Here is a 19957-nt window from a genome sequence, read left to right as displayed (position 1 = left end):
CAGCTGTCCCTAACAACACTGATAATAAAGCTGTTGTGACCCCACCTGTCCATCGATAGGTCATCCATTCCTTCAACCACTCCTTGTGTGCTTCGTTAGAGGATGTTCTCTATTTTTGTGGTGAACCTGGAAATTTTTGGTGATTCCCAAATGTTTTGAATCCCAGAGATTCTCCCCAATTCTATGGTAACTGCTGAAAATCATTCCTATACCTATATTTATATTAAATCGATTTTATGACCAATAATATTAATAATAATCATGGCATTCTTAGCCATCAAACTTCTCATTTTTACTGCTTCATGTACAATATGTCATAATGTTTTTTTTTTTTTTTTAACCTTCTCTTTCTACAGTGCTGACAAAGATGAATTCTGTGTATTTTAGGTTTGGCCTTTTTTCCTGCTCTATAAGCAGATTCATATTCCAGTCTATCAGTAATAAATAACAGAATTATTCTTTATAAACCTGACACTCTCACAGCCTTCAGCAGAGCCATGAAATCAGTGTCAGGATCCTGGGCTGATGTCAGTGATGATGAGGTGGGAGAAGAGGAAGAAGTCATTGGAGTCTATCAGAGACTCGACCATGTTGTCTTCAGATATCCACTTAGAATATTGTGGTTGTTGTGTTTGTGTTTGACCCCCTGCATATCTGACACCCAGAACTCTGCTCACCGCTGTGATATGACTATGAGGAATTATACATTTGAGTACAAGTATTCTCAGGATGGAGACATCATTATAGGAGGGATATTCTCTGTACATTCTGTAGTGTCAGAGTGGAGGCAGAAGGGAAGTCTTATTAAAAATCTCATGTGTTCAGCGTGAGTGAAATATGAAGAGCAAATCTTCCAATCTGATCTACAGAGCTGTGTCTTTAGGAGATAATGTGTGATAATGTGCAGGACTCATTCAGTCTGTTACACTGCATTTATATAAAAATATGTTCATGAAAACCGGTTATTAATGGTCACATTCATTCATTATGAATAGCTGCCAATGCACCACAATGGTGGAAAAAAAAACATGCAATTCCCTTTTTTAATAAGGCAGCACACCGCAGAGCATGGTATGTGTATTATGGTGCCTAGAGGTGTGTTGTGTGTTGGGATCTACTGTACAATGCATTGGGGTGCAATTCACAATGAATGACACAACATTGCACTGCCCATAGAGAAGGTGCTTTGCCATGCATTGTTATGTGTTAAGGTGTCACTTTTTACCACAATGCACAAGTATAAATGGGACCTTCAATGACTTTGGCCATTATTGACCTCTTCTTTTTACTTTCAAATAGAGTGGGGAAGGATAAAGAATCCCTGTCAGGTTTTTACTGCTATCTGGGGCTCCATTAGAGAGATTCCCCTCACTCCCTGTCCTGCAGATAATTTTTAACATAAAAAGTGAGGAAATCTCTCCAATAGCAGCACAGAAATAAACACATTTTGAGTAAAGTACTGGAAGGCTGCAATCCCTGTCAGTCTTGTATTTCTGTCTGTGTCCCTATTGCAGATTTTTCCTCTCTTCCTGTCTGGTAAAATTGTTATCTGTAGGACAGGAAGTGAGGGGAAATCTCTCTAATGGAGCCCTGGACAGTGGCTGTCCAAAAGAAAAATGGTTTTGGTTGGACATGAATTTTAAGGCACCACAATAACATTATATAGTATTTCTGTTTCTGATGGTCGGCATTACATTTACCTTTTCACCGGCATGCACAATTTTAAGGCTTTACATGTTGGGTTTCTATTTACTCGGAACAACTTCATATTTTATATTTTACCAAAAAGTTGACTACCACATTTTGTTTGTGTGCAGTTACATTACTTTTAGTGGTTTTTTTTTACTGAAAATATGTGTTTGATAAACAGCTCCACTAATATCACAGGGTTTTTGCTTTCAGAAAATATATAATGTTTGGGGGTTTAACTAATCATCAGGCATTTTAATATTTCACACAAATGCAGCTCTGGCAGTGAAAGGATTAAAGATAATGCAGTCACAGAAAAATTTCCATCGATCTGTTCTTGTTGTGGATTGACAATACCGTTCTATTTGTTAAATAAAATAACAAGGAATGGTGTCAGCCCTGTCACATTTCTTTTGCTAAACTAAAGAATGTCTCCCCTTCTCCTGAACTCTACAACATGGGTGGATTGTTTTGTTGTCAAAGATAAAAAAACAAAAAACAAAAAACTGTGAGTGTGTGTGTGTGTTTGGGGGTTGATTAGACTCTTTGAGGTTACATAGACAGGGTTAAAAAAGAGGGAAAAAATATAACCCTATAAACATCCCTTGGGGATGCCCTGACCCTGCTGGTGAAGTGGCGCATCAGCATAATGTATACAACCTACTACAGCAACATTAACATTTACAAATGGAAAAAATGCTGTTTAAGTTGCTGGAAAATTCCAGCTTTAGCTACCTACCAGTCAGCTGAAGGTTCACCTAATCTATAGCAGACTCTTATCCCAGGTGAGGGGATCTGGTATAGATGTTGATGGTGGACCCCACACAAAACAAAAAAGTGTATAATTTCCCCTCAGGATGCATAAATGACCCTTTACCCTGATGAGGTTCTGATAAGGATGTCAAGGGGTACCCAAAAAATGGCATATTGCCTCCCAAATAAATATTCATACCAGACCGGTAATGTCTGGTATTGATTTTAAGGGGAACTTTCAGGCAAAAAAAAAGAATGTGGTTCCACTCAAAATTCACACGTGGCATTTTCTATATATGATCATAGCCCCTGTCAGGCCAGGAAAAGTGAGAATCCAGCATCCCCATCTGAACCATAACAGGCCACATACCCTCAGCATGGGGGGTACCTTGCCAGGAGGCCACTGGCAAAGCACCAGAATGATGAGGACAAGAGCCTCTTTCCCACAACCCTGGTCTGGTGGTTGTGGGGGTCTGCATGCTGGGGGGCTTATTAGAAACTGGAAACCCAAGATACAGGCTTTCCTGCCTATGTGAATGAGTAAGAGGTACACAGTAGTCCTATTCATTCATAGAATAAGTGAAAAAATAAACACACCACAGTTTTTGACAAGTCCTTTTTTAGCACAAACTGTTTGCTGACAGTTCACAAATTCAGAATTTAAGCAAGATTTGGGAAACTTTTCACAAACTAAACTCAGAAAGATTGTCTTATCTTTGGCCCTGACTGTCTCGTATGGCATGTCTGTAGGCTCCAACCAGTCCTGTAGCAAGTTTGAAGTCTCTGACCCTTTCCTCTAGTAAGTCTGCATTCTCTGACCTTCTTCTGTAGCATTACATATACTGAATATTATGTGCGGCTACTTGGTGATATCAGGGGCTACAGCTGAGGTCCTCTATGCCTCGTAAATAGCCAACCACTGCTATAACTCATATAAGTGCAGGAATAATTGAATGTTATTATATGTTTCACAGAGCAATGCACACAGCCACCAACCCCACCTTAGATCTCTAGTTGAAATGTGTTATACATTTTGCCATAAAGAATTTCTGCTTGAATCCTTGTACTGTAGACCAATGCAAAACTATCCATTTTCTGCAGGGTTTACAAGAGAGAATACAGACATCTCCTGGCTTTTATATTTGCTATTGATGAGATAAACCACAGTCCAGATATTTTGCCCAACATAACTCTGGGATACCATGTGTATGATTCTTGTGGACATGTGAATAAAGCTATAAAAGACGTTCTACAGATATTGTCTGGACATACAAAGGAAGCTCCAAATTATTCCTGTATGGAGCGGGGTGCCCTGGCTGGTTTCATTGGAGATCTCAATTCTGACACCACTCTCCAAATGGCACAGCTGCTGAATCTATATGGTTACACCCAGGTAAGAAATGCTTGATTTTCTATATTACATAACGTTAGGACAGCTAGTCATCTTATGGTGAGGTGGGTCAAAAAGGTACAAATAATCCTTTGTGCAAATCGCCGTAAAGTATAACATTGTTCTAAAAAAAGAAGGCAGCGCTGTGTAGGGATGGGCAAATGTTCAGTCCAGACTGTTATGGCATTTGGACAAATGCCTGATGTTTTGCCCATTCAGTCCCCTGATGATCATATATCCAGTATCTCACAAAGGTGAGTACGCCCCTCATATTTTTTGTAAATAATTTATTATATCTTTTCAGTGTCATATCCAGAGGTTGTCTTTGGGAAATAGATGTATGAGTGCTGCCAGCATTGCTACAGAGGTTGAAGGGGTGGGGGGTCAGCCTGTCAGTGCTCAGACCGTACGCCGCACACTGCATCAAACTGATCTGAATGGCTGTCGTCCCAGAAGGAAGCCTCTTCTAAAGATGATGCACAAGAAAGCCCGCAAACTGCTGACAAACAAGCAGACTAAGGACATGGATTACTGGAACCATGTCCTGTGGTCTGATGAGACCAAGATAAACTTATTTGGTTCAGATGGTGTCAAGCATGTGTGGTGGCAACCCGGTGAGGAGTACAAAGACAAGTGTGTCTTGCCTACAGTCAAGCATGGTGGTGAGAGTGTCATGGTCTGGGGCTGCATGAGTGCTGCCGGCATTGGGGAGCTACAGTTCATTGAGGGAACCATGAATGCTAACATGTACTGTGACATACAGAAGCAGAGCATGGTCCCCTCCCTTCGCCATCAGGGCCGCAGGGCAGTATTCCAACATGATAACGACCCCAAACACACTGCCAAGATGACCACTGCCTTGCTAAAGAAGCTGAGGGCAAAGGTGATGGACTGGCCAAGCATATCTCTAGACCTAAACCCTATTGAGCATCTGTGGGGCATCCTCAAACAGAAGGTGGAGGAACGCAAGGTCTCTAACATCCACCAGCTCCGTGATGTCATCATGGAGGAGTGGAAGAGGACTCCAGTGGCAACCTGTGAAGCTCTGGTGAACTCTATGCCCCAGAGGGTTAAGGCAGTGCTGGCAAATAATAGTTGCCTCACAAAATATTGACACTTTGGGGTGTACTCACTTTTGTTGCCAGCGGTTTAGACAATGTCAGTGTGTTGAGTTATTTTGAGGGGTCAGCAAATTTACACTGTTATACAAGCTGTACACTCACTACTTTACATTGTAGCAAAGTGTCATTTCTTCAGTGTTGTCACATGAAAAGATATAATAAAATATTTGCAAAAATGTGAGGGGTGTACTCACTTTTGTGAGATACTGTAGAAGTAGTATTTCAGGAAGCTAGGAGCCACCAAAGTCACCAATGTCATTGGCTTACATGGCCGTTAATCCCCAGCCATGGCCATATTTGGTCAATGATGTCATTATTATCCCCGCCCCTTCCCTGTCATGTACACCGGGTCTGTTGGGTTTTTAGTGTTGGCAGATTGGCAGGTGGCATACATCATAAATAATTATGCATTTACAATGAGGGGCTTTTCTTGGGTTATTTTTTAATAAAGGACAGGTCAAACATTTGGGTGTCTTTATCTATAGATTACTTTTTTTTGTGATTGAGTAGAAGTACGATCCCTCTTACTCATTCACATAGGGATGGCTGGATTCTGGAGGCCTCCATATTTTTTAAAAGGCTTCCAGCTTCCAATAAGCCTACCACCTGCAGACATCCACAACCACTGGGCCAGCGTTGTGGGGGGAAGGACTATCTATCGGTGGATCTTGGATCCCACATATAATTGAAAGAGGACTTTTAACACAAGTTTGTTTGTTATTGAATTATTGTATTATTTCATATTTCATTGAGCAGTTGGGGAGATTACTGTGCACATGGTGGTGGTATGGATATATTGGAGATGTGGAAGCACTGCATAATTCTAACATGTATACTGTATACAGTATATAGAGTATCAAGTCTTGTAGGTCTGAATGTACTGTAGTTGCTGTCAAAGTTGTTTTTGGGGATTGATACAATGTTTGTACACAGTGCAAGGAAGGTATTGAAAAGACAGATCAAAGTAGATGTATCTTTCTTTGTTATCTGAAGAAATGAGAGTTATGGTTGAATAAACAGTCCCATAGTGGAAAGGTAAACATTGATCTGGTCCATAAAGGATATACAGGTTCAGGAGCTGAGCTGGTAATTGTGTTTATACTCGGTTGTCCACCTCCAGCTAAAGACAAAATCAGTCTTGCAGTGGGAGTGTCTATAAAGAAATAAGATGATCAGGAGACCCCTAGGTGGGATTAGAGGAGGAAGATCTCTTAGAAGGGAATTTATCAAAACTGGAGCAGCCACTATCTGGGGCAGTTGTATGGCAACCAATCAGCTTCCTTATTTCATCTTCAAAGCTTAACTAAACAAGCTGAGGAGGCTGATTGGTTGCTTCAGATTCTGGCTGCTCCAGTTTTAATAAATTCCCCATTAATGTCATATTATCAGCTTTCACTGATGGCTGTAATCATTTATGAAATAATACATTTATTCTTACATCTTTATCTGATTGGTCCAGTGAAATAAAAGCACCACTAAAATCTGCTTATACATCTATTGTAGACAGTTGAGATGACATGTTTGTTGCTCTTAAAAAAAAAAAAAAATTAAAATGTAGCAATAACTCTCGGTGGAGCTGCTGGTTTATTATTGGGCCTGTCCTCTATTCTCTTCACCCCTCTTAAATTGTTCAATCCCCTTGACACAGCTGTAGTGCAGTGTTGTAATGATATCAATACCAACTTTAACCCACAATACACACTTATGCCCCATACACACAGTCGGATTTTCCGATGGAAAATGTCCGATCGGAGCGTGTTGTCAGAAATTCCGACCGTGTGTGGGCTCCATCGGACATTTTCCCTCGGATTTTCCGACACACAAAGTTGGAGAGCAGGAGATAAAATTTTCCGACAACAAAATCTGATCGCGTCAATTCCGACCGTGTGTGTGGCCTGTTCCGACGCACAAAGTGCCACGCATGCTCAGAAGAAATTCCGACACGGAACAGCTCGTTCTGGTAAACTTAGCGTTCGCAATGGATACAGCACTTTCGTCACGCTGCAATGTTAAAAATGGTTTAATACAGCGCAATCTCTTCTTCTTTATAATGTGACAAGAATATAGTAGTTTTGATGCTCATATTCACACACACTTCTCACAAACTTATTTCGTTACTATTTATCGGGATTCCCTCAATATATTTTGATTTCTCACATCTGACAACATATTTTTGTTGTATATTTTTTTTTTTGGCTTTAATGTAGATCCTTTTTTTGTGTTTGTATTTTTTTGAAGGGTGTTATTTTTTGGGGGGGATTTTTATTTGTACTCCTGAAAATGTTTGTGTGTGTGTTTTGTGACAAGTTCCCATTGATATGTTGTTCTATTTAATCTGTAGGAGATTGTTTGGTGTTGTTGTTCCTTGTTAATTTCACATTTTATGTTAGAAATGTACCTGAATCGTCACCAACAAACTGTCCTTTTTGGATGAAAACACACACAGGAGAGTATAATTTCCCCCAAAAAATTTTATTAAGGGGTCACAACTAAAAAAGGGGGGGGGGCAACGCTAGAGAAACTGCAGAAGTGGGTGAAGCCTTGGACCCCCAGGGCAGACATCAATTATTTAAAAGCAAAATTGGTGGCCTGAGGAGTCCATATCTAAGGGAGGGCAGTCTGGTCCAGAAGTCCCAGAGATCCTGAAAGCAGCAGATGACATCTATGTCCCCAGGCTGTGGTCATACAAGAGACTGCAGCTTCTGTCAGACCAGACTGAACCCAGGGTCATCACTCTCTTGTCTTCCTTCCACGCCTCCTTCCACGCGGTGGCTGTGGTGGTGGAGTTGTGACAGCAGGAGGAGGAGGAGGAGGAGGAGGATGGTCCAACTCAATGACGTCGGTCTTGGGTGTTAGTTCCCCACTCACCCCCTTACGTAGGACTTTATACAGAAGGTCCTCACAGAGCTTGCGTTGACCCTCCTGCATGGCCTGCAGTTTCGTGGCAGCCATGCAGGCAAAGGCCTCTTCAGGAGTGGGTAAGGCTTGTAGGGACACCGAAGCCTCCTGAATGAGCCTGAACGCAGAATCCTGCACGGGACTCGGAGTCGTCTTCCTGGCTCTTTTATATGGAAGGTGGGTGGGAGGAACCTGAGATTCAGTCAGGCTGCAACTTGTCCCAGGCTTCTCCTGGCTGACACTCAGCCCCGCCTCCTCCTGGCTGCCACTAATCCCCGCCTCCTCCTGACTGCCACATTCCACAACCTCCTCCTGGCTGAGGTCTTCCTGTGTATGAAAAAGGGACATAGTTTTAGTATTGTTTTCATCAATCACACACAATTTTCACCTCCTGACTGTTGCAAATTGAATGTTAACAAATATAACAGACTATCCTTCTGAGCTCAGCATTTTTCATTCTTGTCCCAAATTTGGGTGCCCACTACTGTCTATTGATATGTAAAACACTTTTTTCAATCAGCAATTAGTGATTAATAATAACATCTAATAAACATCATTTCTTTATTGCCCAGAAATCTGTAGAAGAATGCTATACCTGACTCCAGCTGGGCTCCTCCACTTCTTCCTGGCTGGAAGGCCCAGGTTGGACATCGGAAGCCTCAGCTGGGGTGGAAGGAAGCATGGAAGGAAGAGTAGAGAGGGATTCCCTGACTTCAGTCTGGTCTGACAGAAATCGCAGTCTCTCATAGTACCACAGCCTGGGGACATAAACGTTATCTGCTGCAGCTCCGGACCTCTGGGAATCTGTGACCTTCTTGCGCTCCCTAAGATAAGTGCTCCTCAGGCCACCAATTTTGGCTTTTAAATAAGGGATGGTTGCTGTGGGGACCACTGGCTTCACCAACTCCAGCAGTTTCTCCAGCGCTGCCTGCCTCTTTTGTTTATGGTTGTAATGAGGATGTCTCACTTGCCACAGACAGGGCAGCTCCCTGTATTTGTCAATGAACAGGGGGAGGAAGTTGTGGTCATTGAACCCATCCATTTTCTCTGCAAGACACAACACAAGACAAACCCTAATGTCAGGCCAAACTCCCCTAATCTTGTTACAATATAGGCTTCCATTTCGAAGCAGTATAGGCCCAAGTTTAGATCCTAACTTCATTATCACAATCGGAGCCTCCGATGCTCCTTCCTCCGCTCACAGATCGTACGTAAGACGCACGCGTGTTATGCTTTATACACACTGCGCATGCGTGTAACTCCACCCGCCCCTGATGTTCTTTCTAGTCTATTCCCCGCCCCCTTTCATTCGGTGCAGTGGGGGAAGAGCACATGGCAGAGACACAGCAGGTGCGTGCTAATTGTAGCAACGGCGAGGAGGAGGAGGAAAGGCCGGATCCGGACACGTCCCGATCCAGAAGGAGATTTAAGGACTCAAATATGTTCTTTGGGGAGATGTTGGAGATGGTGGACATCCTGAAGAAGGCCGACTATGATGGAAAGTATGGGCCTTACCCCAACCCCAATGTCAGAAAGGCCAAGATAATGGCAAAAGTGGTCAAAAGTCTGCACCGGAATTTCAGGGTACGACGATCGAAAGATCAGCTCAGGAAGCGGTGGTCAGACCTCAAATTACGAGAACATGAGCAGTACAGAAAGATCCGGAGAGTGCTGCAAAAAAGTAAGTAGTTGTGCTGTGTTCCTATTCTTTATGTTTATTACGTTCGTGCTGCTCCATGTGCTTTTAGGAACTGTTGTACAGTTTAAAATGGCAACTTTCAGGTTCATGGGCACATTATTCGTTCGTATCAAACATTTTTCTTTCGGATTATAAAATACCATTGTTTAGGCCATATGCATTTGGCCACCATTTTGACGCCCTATACTTGTCTTCAAAGAATTGGGTTGTGTAGATGGCTTTGTTGCTAGAATGAAATGCAAACTAGATTGTGTGTAAGGAGAGGACACTGAGCAGCTGTTTTCACATCTGGACACTGGAGCACTAGTGTGGGACACAAGAACACCATTTTTATTAGGGGGCCACACAGGTGCTCCAGTGTATACTATAGGGGGGGCTACATCTGTGAAGCTTTTACCAAACAGGTAAAGTATTGCAGCTTGACAAAGGACACTGAAAATGCTACATTTTTTAACTCTGCTAAAATTGACAATTGTACCCCACTTCCAAGCAATGTTTCCTATTTCTAGTTCTAGTTCTGCCATCAAATATCTGTGTGCTAATTATACCATTTTGTTTTACATAGGGGAGAAAAGACTCGGAGGACACCCCTCATCCGAGGAGACCAGAGCCCCCCCCTGGAAGAAGAAGGGGAAATCCCCCCATCACAATCTGAGCAGGAGGAAGAAGACGTGGTGGAACTAGTCACCACAACAGGTGAGTGTCTGTGACCACAGGCTCAGGTAAGAGATGGATGCCGTCATATTTTTGAGACTTAATTTTTTTTTGGGGTTCCTCTCTTTTTAGGTGATTGTGATGTTGTAGATCCAGATCCTTTCACATCCGAAAGTGCCCAGATCCTGACAGGGAGATCATGTGGTGTAATTTACATCAAGAAAAACATCAATGATGTTATTCCAAAAAATAAAAACATCATTGATGCTTTGGGGCAAGTTTAATACCCCTCCAAATCACTTTCTTCTTTTGTGTGCTACAATGTGCAAAATATTTTGTGATTTTTCACAAAGCCAAATTTGGAGGATGCACACAGTGTGCCAACATGTGCTATCTGCCATCACGGGAGATCAATGGACGCATTTTGGGGGTGCAACCCCTTCCTCAATAATAAAGTAGCTGAGAGGAAGGGCTTGCTCCCCCAAAACACGTCCCTTGATCCCCCGTGATGGCAGGTCGCACATGTTGACATTGGTAAATTGGTGTGCATCTTCCAAATTTGGCTTTTCCTGGGGTGACTTCACCCCATATGAACGCAATATCAAACACAGTTCCTAAATACTCATGTCTGATATTGCCTTCAAGTTCTACCAAATGTGACGTTTGTAAGTTCAAGAATTGTGTCTTTCTTGTTGGTTTTACACAGGCCTGTTTTCTCGCAAATGGACATTTCTATTTTTGATAATGCTACCCCAAAAATTGTTAAACAACAAACATGTTGGTTTGTTTGAAAAACCTTTGGTAAATGCACATGTGATTGTGCAGGTATAAAAAAGTTTGTTAAGCAAGAATGTGTGGATTATTGTCTCAACGCTACAACACTTTTGGGGTGATGTCATTGTTGTTTTCAGAGAAAATGGGGGTTATTTACTAAGGGCAAATCCTCTTGGCACTACAAGTGCAGTTTCAGTGAAGTTGCAACTGCACTTGTAGTGAAATGTGTTTTTGCATTTAGTAAATAACAGCCAACAGTGCTTTGTATAAGGTTACACAATCACGCCATTTTCTGGACTCAACACATTTCTGTCAGGGTCAGCTAAAACAAACACAAGCAGTAAATGTCCACAAAGAATTTCTTTTTTTTTTTTTAATAGAAAAAGGCTTCACATATTTGCTTGCATATTGATGGCCCCCCTACCCACAAAGAACTCCAGGTAGCGTAACCGGACATCACGGTCACTCAGGGAGGGCAAGCCAGGACGACCGCTTTCAAGCGCCGTCAGTGTTTCAGGTATCACTCCGGCCTCAGGCCCAACTGAGCCAGCATAGTTGGCGGAATGTTTCATTAAAAAGTTATGGAGAATACAGCACGCCAGTATAATATGGTTCAGTTTATACTCCACCATATGGATGGGTGTCATAAATAGGCGGAACCGGCTGGCCAGGATTCCAAATGTGTTCTCCACCACTCTTCGGGCTCTGGCCAGCCGGTAATTAAAAACCCTCTGTTCCGGGGTGAGGGTCCTCATCGGGAATGGCCGCATCAGGTGGTCCCCTAGCGCAAACGCTTCATCAGCAACAAACACGAATGGGAGTCCTTCCACATTGTCCTCTGGAGCTGGCAAGTCCAAGCTGCCATTCTGGAGACGCCTGTAGAACTCCGTCTGGGCGATGACTCCACCATCGGACATCCGGCCATTCTTCCCCACGTCCACATACAGGAAGTCGTAAGTAGCCGACACCACCGCCAACATCACTATACTATTGAACCCCTTATAGTTGAAATAGTACAACCCGAGTTGGGTGGTGGGATGATGTGGACGTGTTTCCCATCAATTGCCCCTCCGCAGTTAGGAAAGTCCCACCGCTGGGCAAAGTGGGAGGCCACAGTCTGCCATTCCTGTGGCGTGGAAGGAAACTGTTGAGGGAAAAAATAAAACATTACTATTTTTGCTCAGAAACATGGCAAGCAGATTAGGCACAAACATTATGGGGCAACCTCCAGATAGCATTTATTAAGGGGAATTTAACAACGCCAAATTATAAGGTACACCTATCATATTCCCCCTCCCCCCCTCTCATGGGCCATTTCTAACATTACAGGGGGTGTGTGGAAATCTTGGACAGGTAACCCTCTTCACTTAATAGAGAGATTAATGCCTAAATAATGGGTATTACTTGGAACCCCCCCTCCTTAGTTACACTATTGGCAGCCCACTGGACAGGTAAGAAGTGTCATAATACAAAGATATAAATACACACTGTACACATTTGAGGACATTTGGACATTCTGCTATTACCTATCAAGATAATAATAGGATACAAAAAATTTAAACAGTACCATTTGAAAGTATTCAGGCAGGCCCTTGCACTACATGCCTTTGGGAATTCATCCATAAATCTGACCAGTAAAGAGGTGGGTATAGTGTGTATGGGTTTGGCAAAGTCAGCAAATAGATGATTGAGGATAGAGAATTGGGATCAGCTGACTTAGCAGTTGGGGGAGGGAGGGTTACTAAAAATTATTTGGGGACACCACCAAAAAAAAGCCTCTGGAACCCTGCCAGAATTTAAATCAAAAATAACATTTCAAAACTTTTTAGGGGGTGTTTGGGGTAAGGCACTACTATGGAGCAGAAAAAATACATTGTTAAGTGACTACATGAGGTGAATATAGGCCAGGAGACACCATGCTGGGGAGGTTATTGAAGGGCAAATATGTATGTAGGACCTAAAATAATAATTACATTAAAATCCAGCATGCATGAGAACAAAGGGGACATTCACAGCATATTCCAATCATGTAATTAGGGAATGAGGAAAGAAATACAATATATTAGCAAACATTCAATACAATAAAATGTGATATTAAAGGATATAAATCTTACCTTCATATACTCCTTCTGCAGGACCTGTATGACGGCAGAACAGGTCTCTGGGATAATGATACCCAGAGCCTGGGGGGAGATGCCTGTTGAGAACTTTAAGTCCTGCCGACTTCTCCCTGTCACCAAATACCGCAGGGTAGCAACGAGCCTCTGCTCCGGAGTGATGGCTTGCCTCATGCAGGTATCCTGCCTGCTAATATAAGGGGTCAGCGAAGCCAACAGACGGTGAAACACGGGGTCCGTCATCCTGAGAAAGTTCCTGAAATCATCAGGATTATTCTCACGGATCTCACGGAGCAAAGGCATATGAGAGAACTGGTCACGCTGAAGCAACCAATTCTTGGTCCATGAACTCCTCCCCACCCTGTTCATGGACTGGACTTGTGTCAAGGTCAGGACCCCAAAACCAAGCCCCCGCACAGCACGAACTCTACGAGGAGTACGCATACGCAACATGGCTAGAAAACGGTCGGCTGCTCAGAACGAAGTAACAGAACGCACTGAAGAACAGCAAGGCCTGTGAAGAGCGACCTGAAAAACAGTAACGAACGAACAAGAATACAATGACTAATTAAAGTCACGCGGAACTTGCTGCACGCACTGAAGAGCAGATACAAACCCACAAGCACAAACTGAACGGCAGAAAACGATCTGAAAGCCACGAGTCTGAAAAAGTGCGAATCGTCTCTCACCAAACTTTTACTAACACGAGATTAGCAAAAGGAGCCCAAAGGGTGCCACGCTTGGTTCTGAACTGGCCTTTTCTAGTCTTGTCATACGTGGTGTACGTGACCGCGTGGTTGGTGATCGGAAATTCCGACAACTTTGTGCGACCGTGTGTAGACAAAACAAGTTTGAGCCAACATCCGTCGGAAAAAATCCTAGGATTTTGTTGTCGGAGTGTCCGAACAAAGTCCGACCGTGTGTACGGGGCATTATAGTTATATTTACCTCTACCTGGGTGCTCGTAGCTCCACCTGCAGGAGAAATAACAACACTGCACATCAACTTCTGTAATAACCAAAATAACTTCTTTGTTTGGATAAATGATATATTTATATAAAGAATTATTACAGAGACTACACTATTACACCAACGTAGTGCAACAGTATAGTAGACAGTTATGACAATCTTGGTAATAAAGACAAATATATTTAAAAATATATATATCTGTACCAGGGAGCTCCCCCTGCTCTAAACCGTAAAGTCACTATCCTTTGTAACTAAATGCAGGGCCCTGCAATGAAAGAGATAGTCTTACATAGATTTGTAATTGTAATCCACAGAGGGTTCTTCTTGGGTGTTGCGCAGTGTAAGGTAATACACTAAGACAATTATAATCCAGAAGATTGATTAAGTGTTCTTATATGAAGAACTGGAATACTGGAATCTACGCAAATGTAATATTCTCCAACTTAACTTGTTTCGTGGGACTATCAGTCCCAGCGATACACCGTATCCATTCTAAATGTGTGTAATATTAAACAAAGTTCCAGGTGTTAACCCTCTCACCACACGGGATCCAGGCAGATGGATGTCTCAGTTTCAGCAGTTCTCAGTCCGTATGGAGCCACCAACATGCCGTCACACTGTTCTGTTTACTAACGACCGGGAGTCCTTGGTTACCTCCCCCACGGGTCTCCAGAACAATCACTTCTGCTGCTTCAGCACACTGTAATACGATGGCAGGATGCTTGCCGCTGCTCCGCTCCTTCACAAGGTAGGCCGCAACCCTGTGGGACACACACACCCACAGAGTCCTGCTGGCAGGCCCAGGAACAAAAGACCTAAGATGGCCGCTTCCAGCCCTTTTATATCCTCCCACAATGCAGTTCAGTTCTTCTCTTGTCCAGGAGCAATGTGGCTAGGTCATAGCTAATGTTCAGAAGTAAACAATCAGTCACTTCTATGTCACTTCTCTTAATCATGAAACATAAACGTGTTGTACCTTTTCAATTGTCCACTAGATGGCACTAGATCAACTTTTGTTCTTTTACAACACACATATGACTAACAACAAAAATTGTCAGCGCTACATACTCCCCCTGCTTTGAATATTTGGTTCCCAAAGATATGCAAGACCTTGTTTCTGCTACACATCTTAGCCTCTAAACGAGTACACAGGACCGACAGAGGAGCCTCCCACCGATTTTTAGGTGTTGGAAAGCTATTCTGTGTACCCACAACTGTCACCTTAGTATCAGATACAGATGTGTCAAGGGGTGAAACAGGGCTCTCATTGTCCAGGTTGACTAAAGAAGGACTAGGCTCATCAACATTCCTTTTGCTGGTAACCTTTGTTATTTCAGAACACTCGCCCAATGTATCATATGTGAGTCTTTTGGATGGGCGAATGCTCCTCTTTCCCCTTTGCTCTTTTGGTGTGTCCTCTATTTCTGAATGAACACTAGTTTCTTCTACTTCAGAGGGAGATAAACATGTTTCAGCTCTTTCGGACAATGGTATAAACTCTGGAGCTTCTGGCCTGAGGGCCTCACTACCCTCCTCTGTTGTGGGGGATGAAACACTCTTTTCAGCTTCAGATATATCAGATGACCACAACCAGTCCCAGACTGAGACCTAGTTACAGGCCTTTGTGTGACCTCTGATGGAGATGATAACTCCTCCTCAGGGACTATCCTGACTACATCAGTAAGGGGCAAAAGGTGATTCCGATGCCAAGTCTTAATTGGTCCAGCACTTCCTTCTGGTCTGATTTCAAAGACTGTAAGTCCTGGGAGCTGTTTACCTACAATGTATGGCTGTGACCTCCAGCGATTTGCCAGCTTGTGCTTCCCAGTAATACCCAAATTCCTTAATAGAAGTCGGTCACCGGGTTGTATATCTTGAATCCTTACTTTGAGGTCAAAGTTCCTCTTATTTCTATTCCCTCTGTTGTCTGATATAGTCCGAGCCTTCTCATAAGAAATTTTCAGACTCTCTCGCAGCCTGTTTGTATATCCTCGGTGAGAAGTCTCTGAGGTGTGGTCCAGAGAAGTTCCAAAAGCCAGGTCCACTGGTAATCTAGCCTCTCGCCCAAACATCAGCCGATAAGGTGAATATCCTGTGATGTCACTCTTGGTGCTGTTATATGCATGTACTAAAGCGGCAATATGCTTACTCCAGTTGGGCTTTTGCTCAGAGGTCAGTGTCCCCAACATGTTGAGGAGAGTTCTATTGAACCTCTCCAGCTGAGGGTCTCCTTGTGGACGATAGGGTGTAGTTCTCAACACCTGAATTCCCAACAGATCCAATAATCTCCTGATGAGCACACTCTCGAAGTCTCTTCCCTGATCTGAGTGAATCCTCTGTGGTAGGCCATAATGGACGAAGAACTTCTCCACTAGTGTCTTTGCCACTGTGACTGCCTTCTGATCTTTCATGGAGAAAGCTTGAGCATATCTGGTAAAATGGTCTGTGACCAGAATATTTCCTTGCCCACTCAGGTCAGATTCTAGACACAGAAAATCTATGCAAACTAAATCCATAGGACCTTGGCTTGATAAATGACCCATCGGAGATGCCCGCTGTGGCAAAGTCTTTCTCTGGATACACCTATGACAGGAATGGCAGTAACTCTCCACCTCTTTCCTCATGTAAGGCCAATAGAATCTATCCTTTATCAATTGAAGAGTTCTTTCTGCCCCCAGATGTCCATGACAATCATGCAGAGCAATTAACACTGTCTCTCTGTGTTTCTCTGGCAGAAACAGTTGCCACTTCTAATCCAAATCTTCAGAGGGGCCCCTTCGGTAGAACACCCCCTGCTGCAACTACAACCGTCTCCACTCTTTATGTAACAACAGAGCTTCTTTCTGAGCACTTTTCAAAAGTAAATCAGGGTGCTGACTCTCCAGAGCTTCCAATATCAAGCTGCAGAGTGGATCCTCCTGTTGGTCTCTCCTAAGGTCTTTTCTTGATAATTTAAGCAGACCTTCTGCTGCAATCTGGGAGATATTACAGTAATACCTAGGTACCCCTGCTGTAATCACTCCAAGTTCTTCAGCTCTGGCTCCACCTTTCTCCTGCTTTTCTGCTCCTTCACAAAGGGCTCTTACCCCTTCAGGGGCAAGCTGAATCCAATCCTCTTGGGAGCTCAGGGGACTGTGAGGTCTTCTGGATAGCGCATCTGCATCACTATTGCCCACTCCTGGTCTGTATTTTAAGCTGAAGGAGAATGTTGAAAGTGCAGCCAACCACCTATGGCCTGTGGCATCCAACTTTGCGGTGGTAAGCAAGTATGTGAGGGGATTGTTATCAGTTTTAACTACGAACTCTGCACCATATAGGTAATCTCTCAACTTGTCTACCACAACCCATTTTAAGGCCAGGAACTCAAGATTATGAGTAGGGTAGTTCTTCTCGGTGGGAGACAGGCTCCGGCTCACATAAGCAATGGGCCTTAAATGTCTATCATGATCTTGGTAGAGCACTCCACCTAGTCCTTCTTGGCTAGCATCCACGTGCAGTTCATAGGGCTTGGTAGGATCTGCATAAGCTAACACTGGAGCAGTAGCAAGGCTCCACTTCAATTGTCTAAATGTCCCCTCACACTGCGGAGTCCACTGATCCAGGATAGACTCCTTTTTCTTCCGAGGCCCTTCCTTTCACCTCCCAGACTCCTCTGAATCCACATCAGCTGCTTCCTGATTCTTCAGTAGCTCTGTAAGAGGGTGGGCTATCTTCACAAACCCCTCCACAAACCTCCGATAGTAGGAGCAGAATCCTAGGAATGATCTGAGCTCTGTCACATTCGTGGGCTTGGGCCAAGAAGTAACAGCTCCCAACTTCTCAGGGTCAGTTGCTATCCCTTCTTCAGACACAATATGCCCCAAATAGTTCACCATAGATTGATAGAACTGACATTTCTCCATTGAAATTTTCAAACTCTCATCATGTAATCTCTTCAGAACCTTCTCCAGTCGCTCTTCATGCTCTTCAAGAGTTCAGCCAAAGACTATGATATCGTCTAAGTATACTAAGACCTCAATCAAGTTCATGTCGCCTACTGTCTTCTCCATTAGCCGCTGGAAAGTTGCTGGGGCCCCAGACAAACCTTGTGGCATGTTAAATTCATAGAATCCCACGGGGGTAATGAAAGCAGTCTTCTCCTTATCCTCAGGACTCATGGGGATCTGATAATAACCACTCTTCAAATCTAATACACTGAACCACTTCACCCCTGACAAGCTCTGTAGGGCATCTTCTATACGAGGGGTAGTGTATTGATCAGGAATGGTCCGTCGGTTCAGGGTCCTATAGTCAATACATAGTTGTAGTGACCCATTTTTCTTCCTCACTACTACTATAGGGGAGGTGTATGGACTCCTGGACTCCCTGATAATCCCAGTCCTTTTCAGCTCAGCCAGCTGTTCTTGAAGGTCCTCAAGATCTCCCAGTGGGATCCTCCTGATCCTTTCTCGAAAAGGTTTGTCTTCCTCCAGCCGAATCTTGTTCTCTGCACTCTTGGCATACCCCACATCAAACTCACTGTTTGAGAAAACCTCTTTCCACTTCATAAGCTGGGCTTTGGCCCTCGCCATCCAAACAGGCATGAGAGAAGTGTTCTTCGGGTAGAAGTTCTCTACGGGAATCTCCTCTTCGGGTCCTGTTTTGACATCACTTGGGGAAACCGGGGTTGCTTGATTCACCTGCCCTAGCAACATTCTTGCTGGTATCTTCATAGGCAAAGCTGTTATGTTCCGAACACTCACTGAAACCCTCCCTCTGCTTCTCTGCCTTAGTTGACAACACTTTTGGGAGTATTTCCAGACCCACATCCTCTTCTTGGGTGTCTGTCTCCAAGACAACAAAAGGACCCGGTTGTCTCCAACTCAACTTGACGGACGCCCTCATGCATATAACTTCACCCGGTTGTAGCAATTCTTCACCTCGGTCTAAGCGCCAAACTTTTCCCACTCCTTCTGGTGGGGCCTTCTGTTTGTGTACCATATCCTTGTACACTTGGGTTAGCATGGGATGTACCTTCATGGCCGGGGCACTTTCCTTCTGTACAAGCGGTGTCAGGAGTCTTCTGACCAGATCAGTATTTGTTCCGATGATAAGGGAACTTTTATGAGCCCCAGGGGGCCGAGGACACACAACCGCCAAGTTGTCTAAAGTCTCCGCCTTTCCAGCCACACTCGGGTCAAAGGCAAGTTTGAATGGATATACCCCTCATAAGGGAAGTTCTGGGTACCTAGGCCCCATATCTCCTACTCTTCTAACTTTTGCAGGGGCATATGCTTGAGATGCTTCATGTAGAAATCTTTATATAATAAAGTCACTTGGGCTCCGGTATCCAGCAGGGCTTTGGCGTATATTCCTTCTACCTGGATGGGAATGATCGGAGAGGGTCCCACTAGGTTAGGGGAAATTCACCGGCTTCTTTTGCTTGTTAGTGCGCGTCCTGACTCCTTGTTTCCATGGACGCTCACTCAACTTCACTCCTCCTCTTACTCTCAAAACTTTGTGAACTTGGGTTTCATTGGAGTTGACGACTGTTACAGGGCACCCAGTTGACTCCTTCAATGGGGCCCTTTGAAGTTTTCCACCAGCTTTTGACGTTGTACTGCAGCCCTTGGGCTTGGGCACACTCTTCCAAAATGTCCAGCTCCTCCACAGTTGTAACAAAGTCCAGATTCCCTTCTGAATGCGAAGTCTGATACTTTTTTATTTTCTTTAGTTCCTCCATTGGGCGGATCAGAGGATCTTGCAGTCAGCAAAGCCATCATTTCCATTAACTGAGCCACCTGAGTTTTAAGAAGCTCAATCTGAGGATCCTCTTCCATTACACTAACCGTCCTAACTCCAACAGTGTGTTTTGGTTCTTGGATTTTTTCTTCTTCCTTTCTAGGATAGCTTC

Source organism: Aquarana catesbeiana, unplaced genomic scaffold (genome assembly GCF_042186555.1).
Source record: "Aquarana catesbeiana isolate 2022-GZ unplaced genomic scaffold, ASM4218655v1 unanchor215, whole genome shotgun sequence".
Lineage (NCBI taxonomy): Eukaryota > Metazoa > Chordata > Amphibia > Anura > Ranidae > Aquarana > Aquarana catesbeiana.
The sequence above is the reverse complement of the archived record's forward strand: the minus strand, read 5'-3'. Positions refer to the sequence as shown.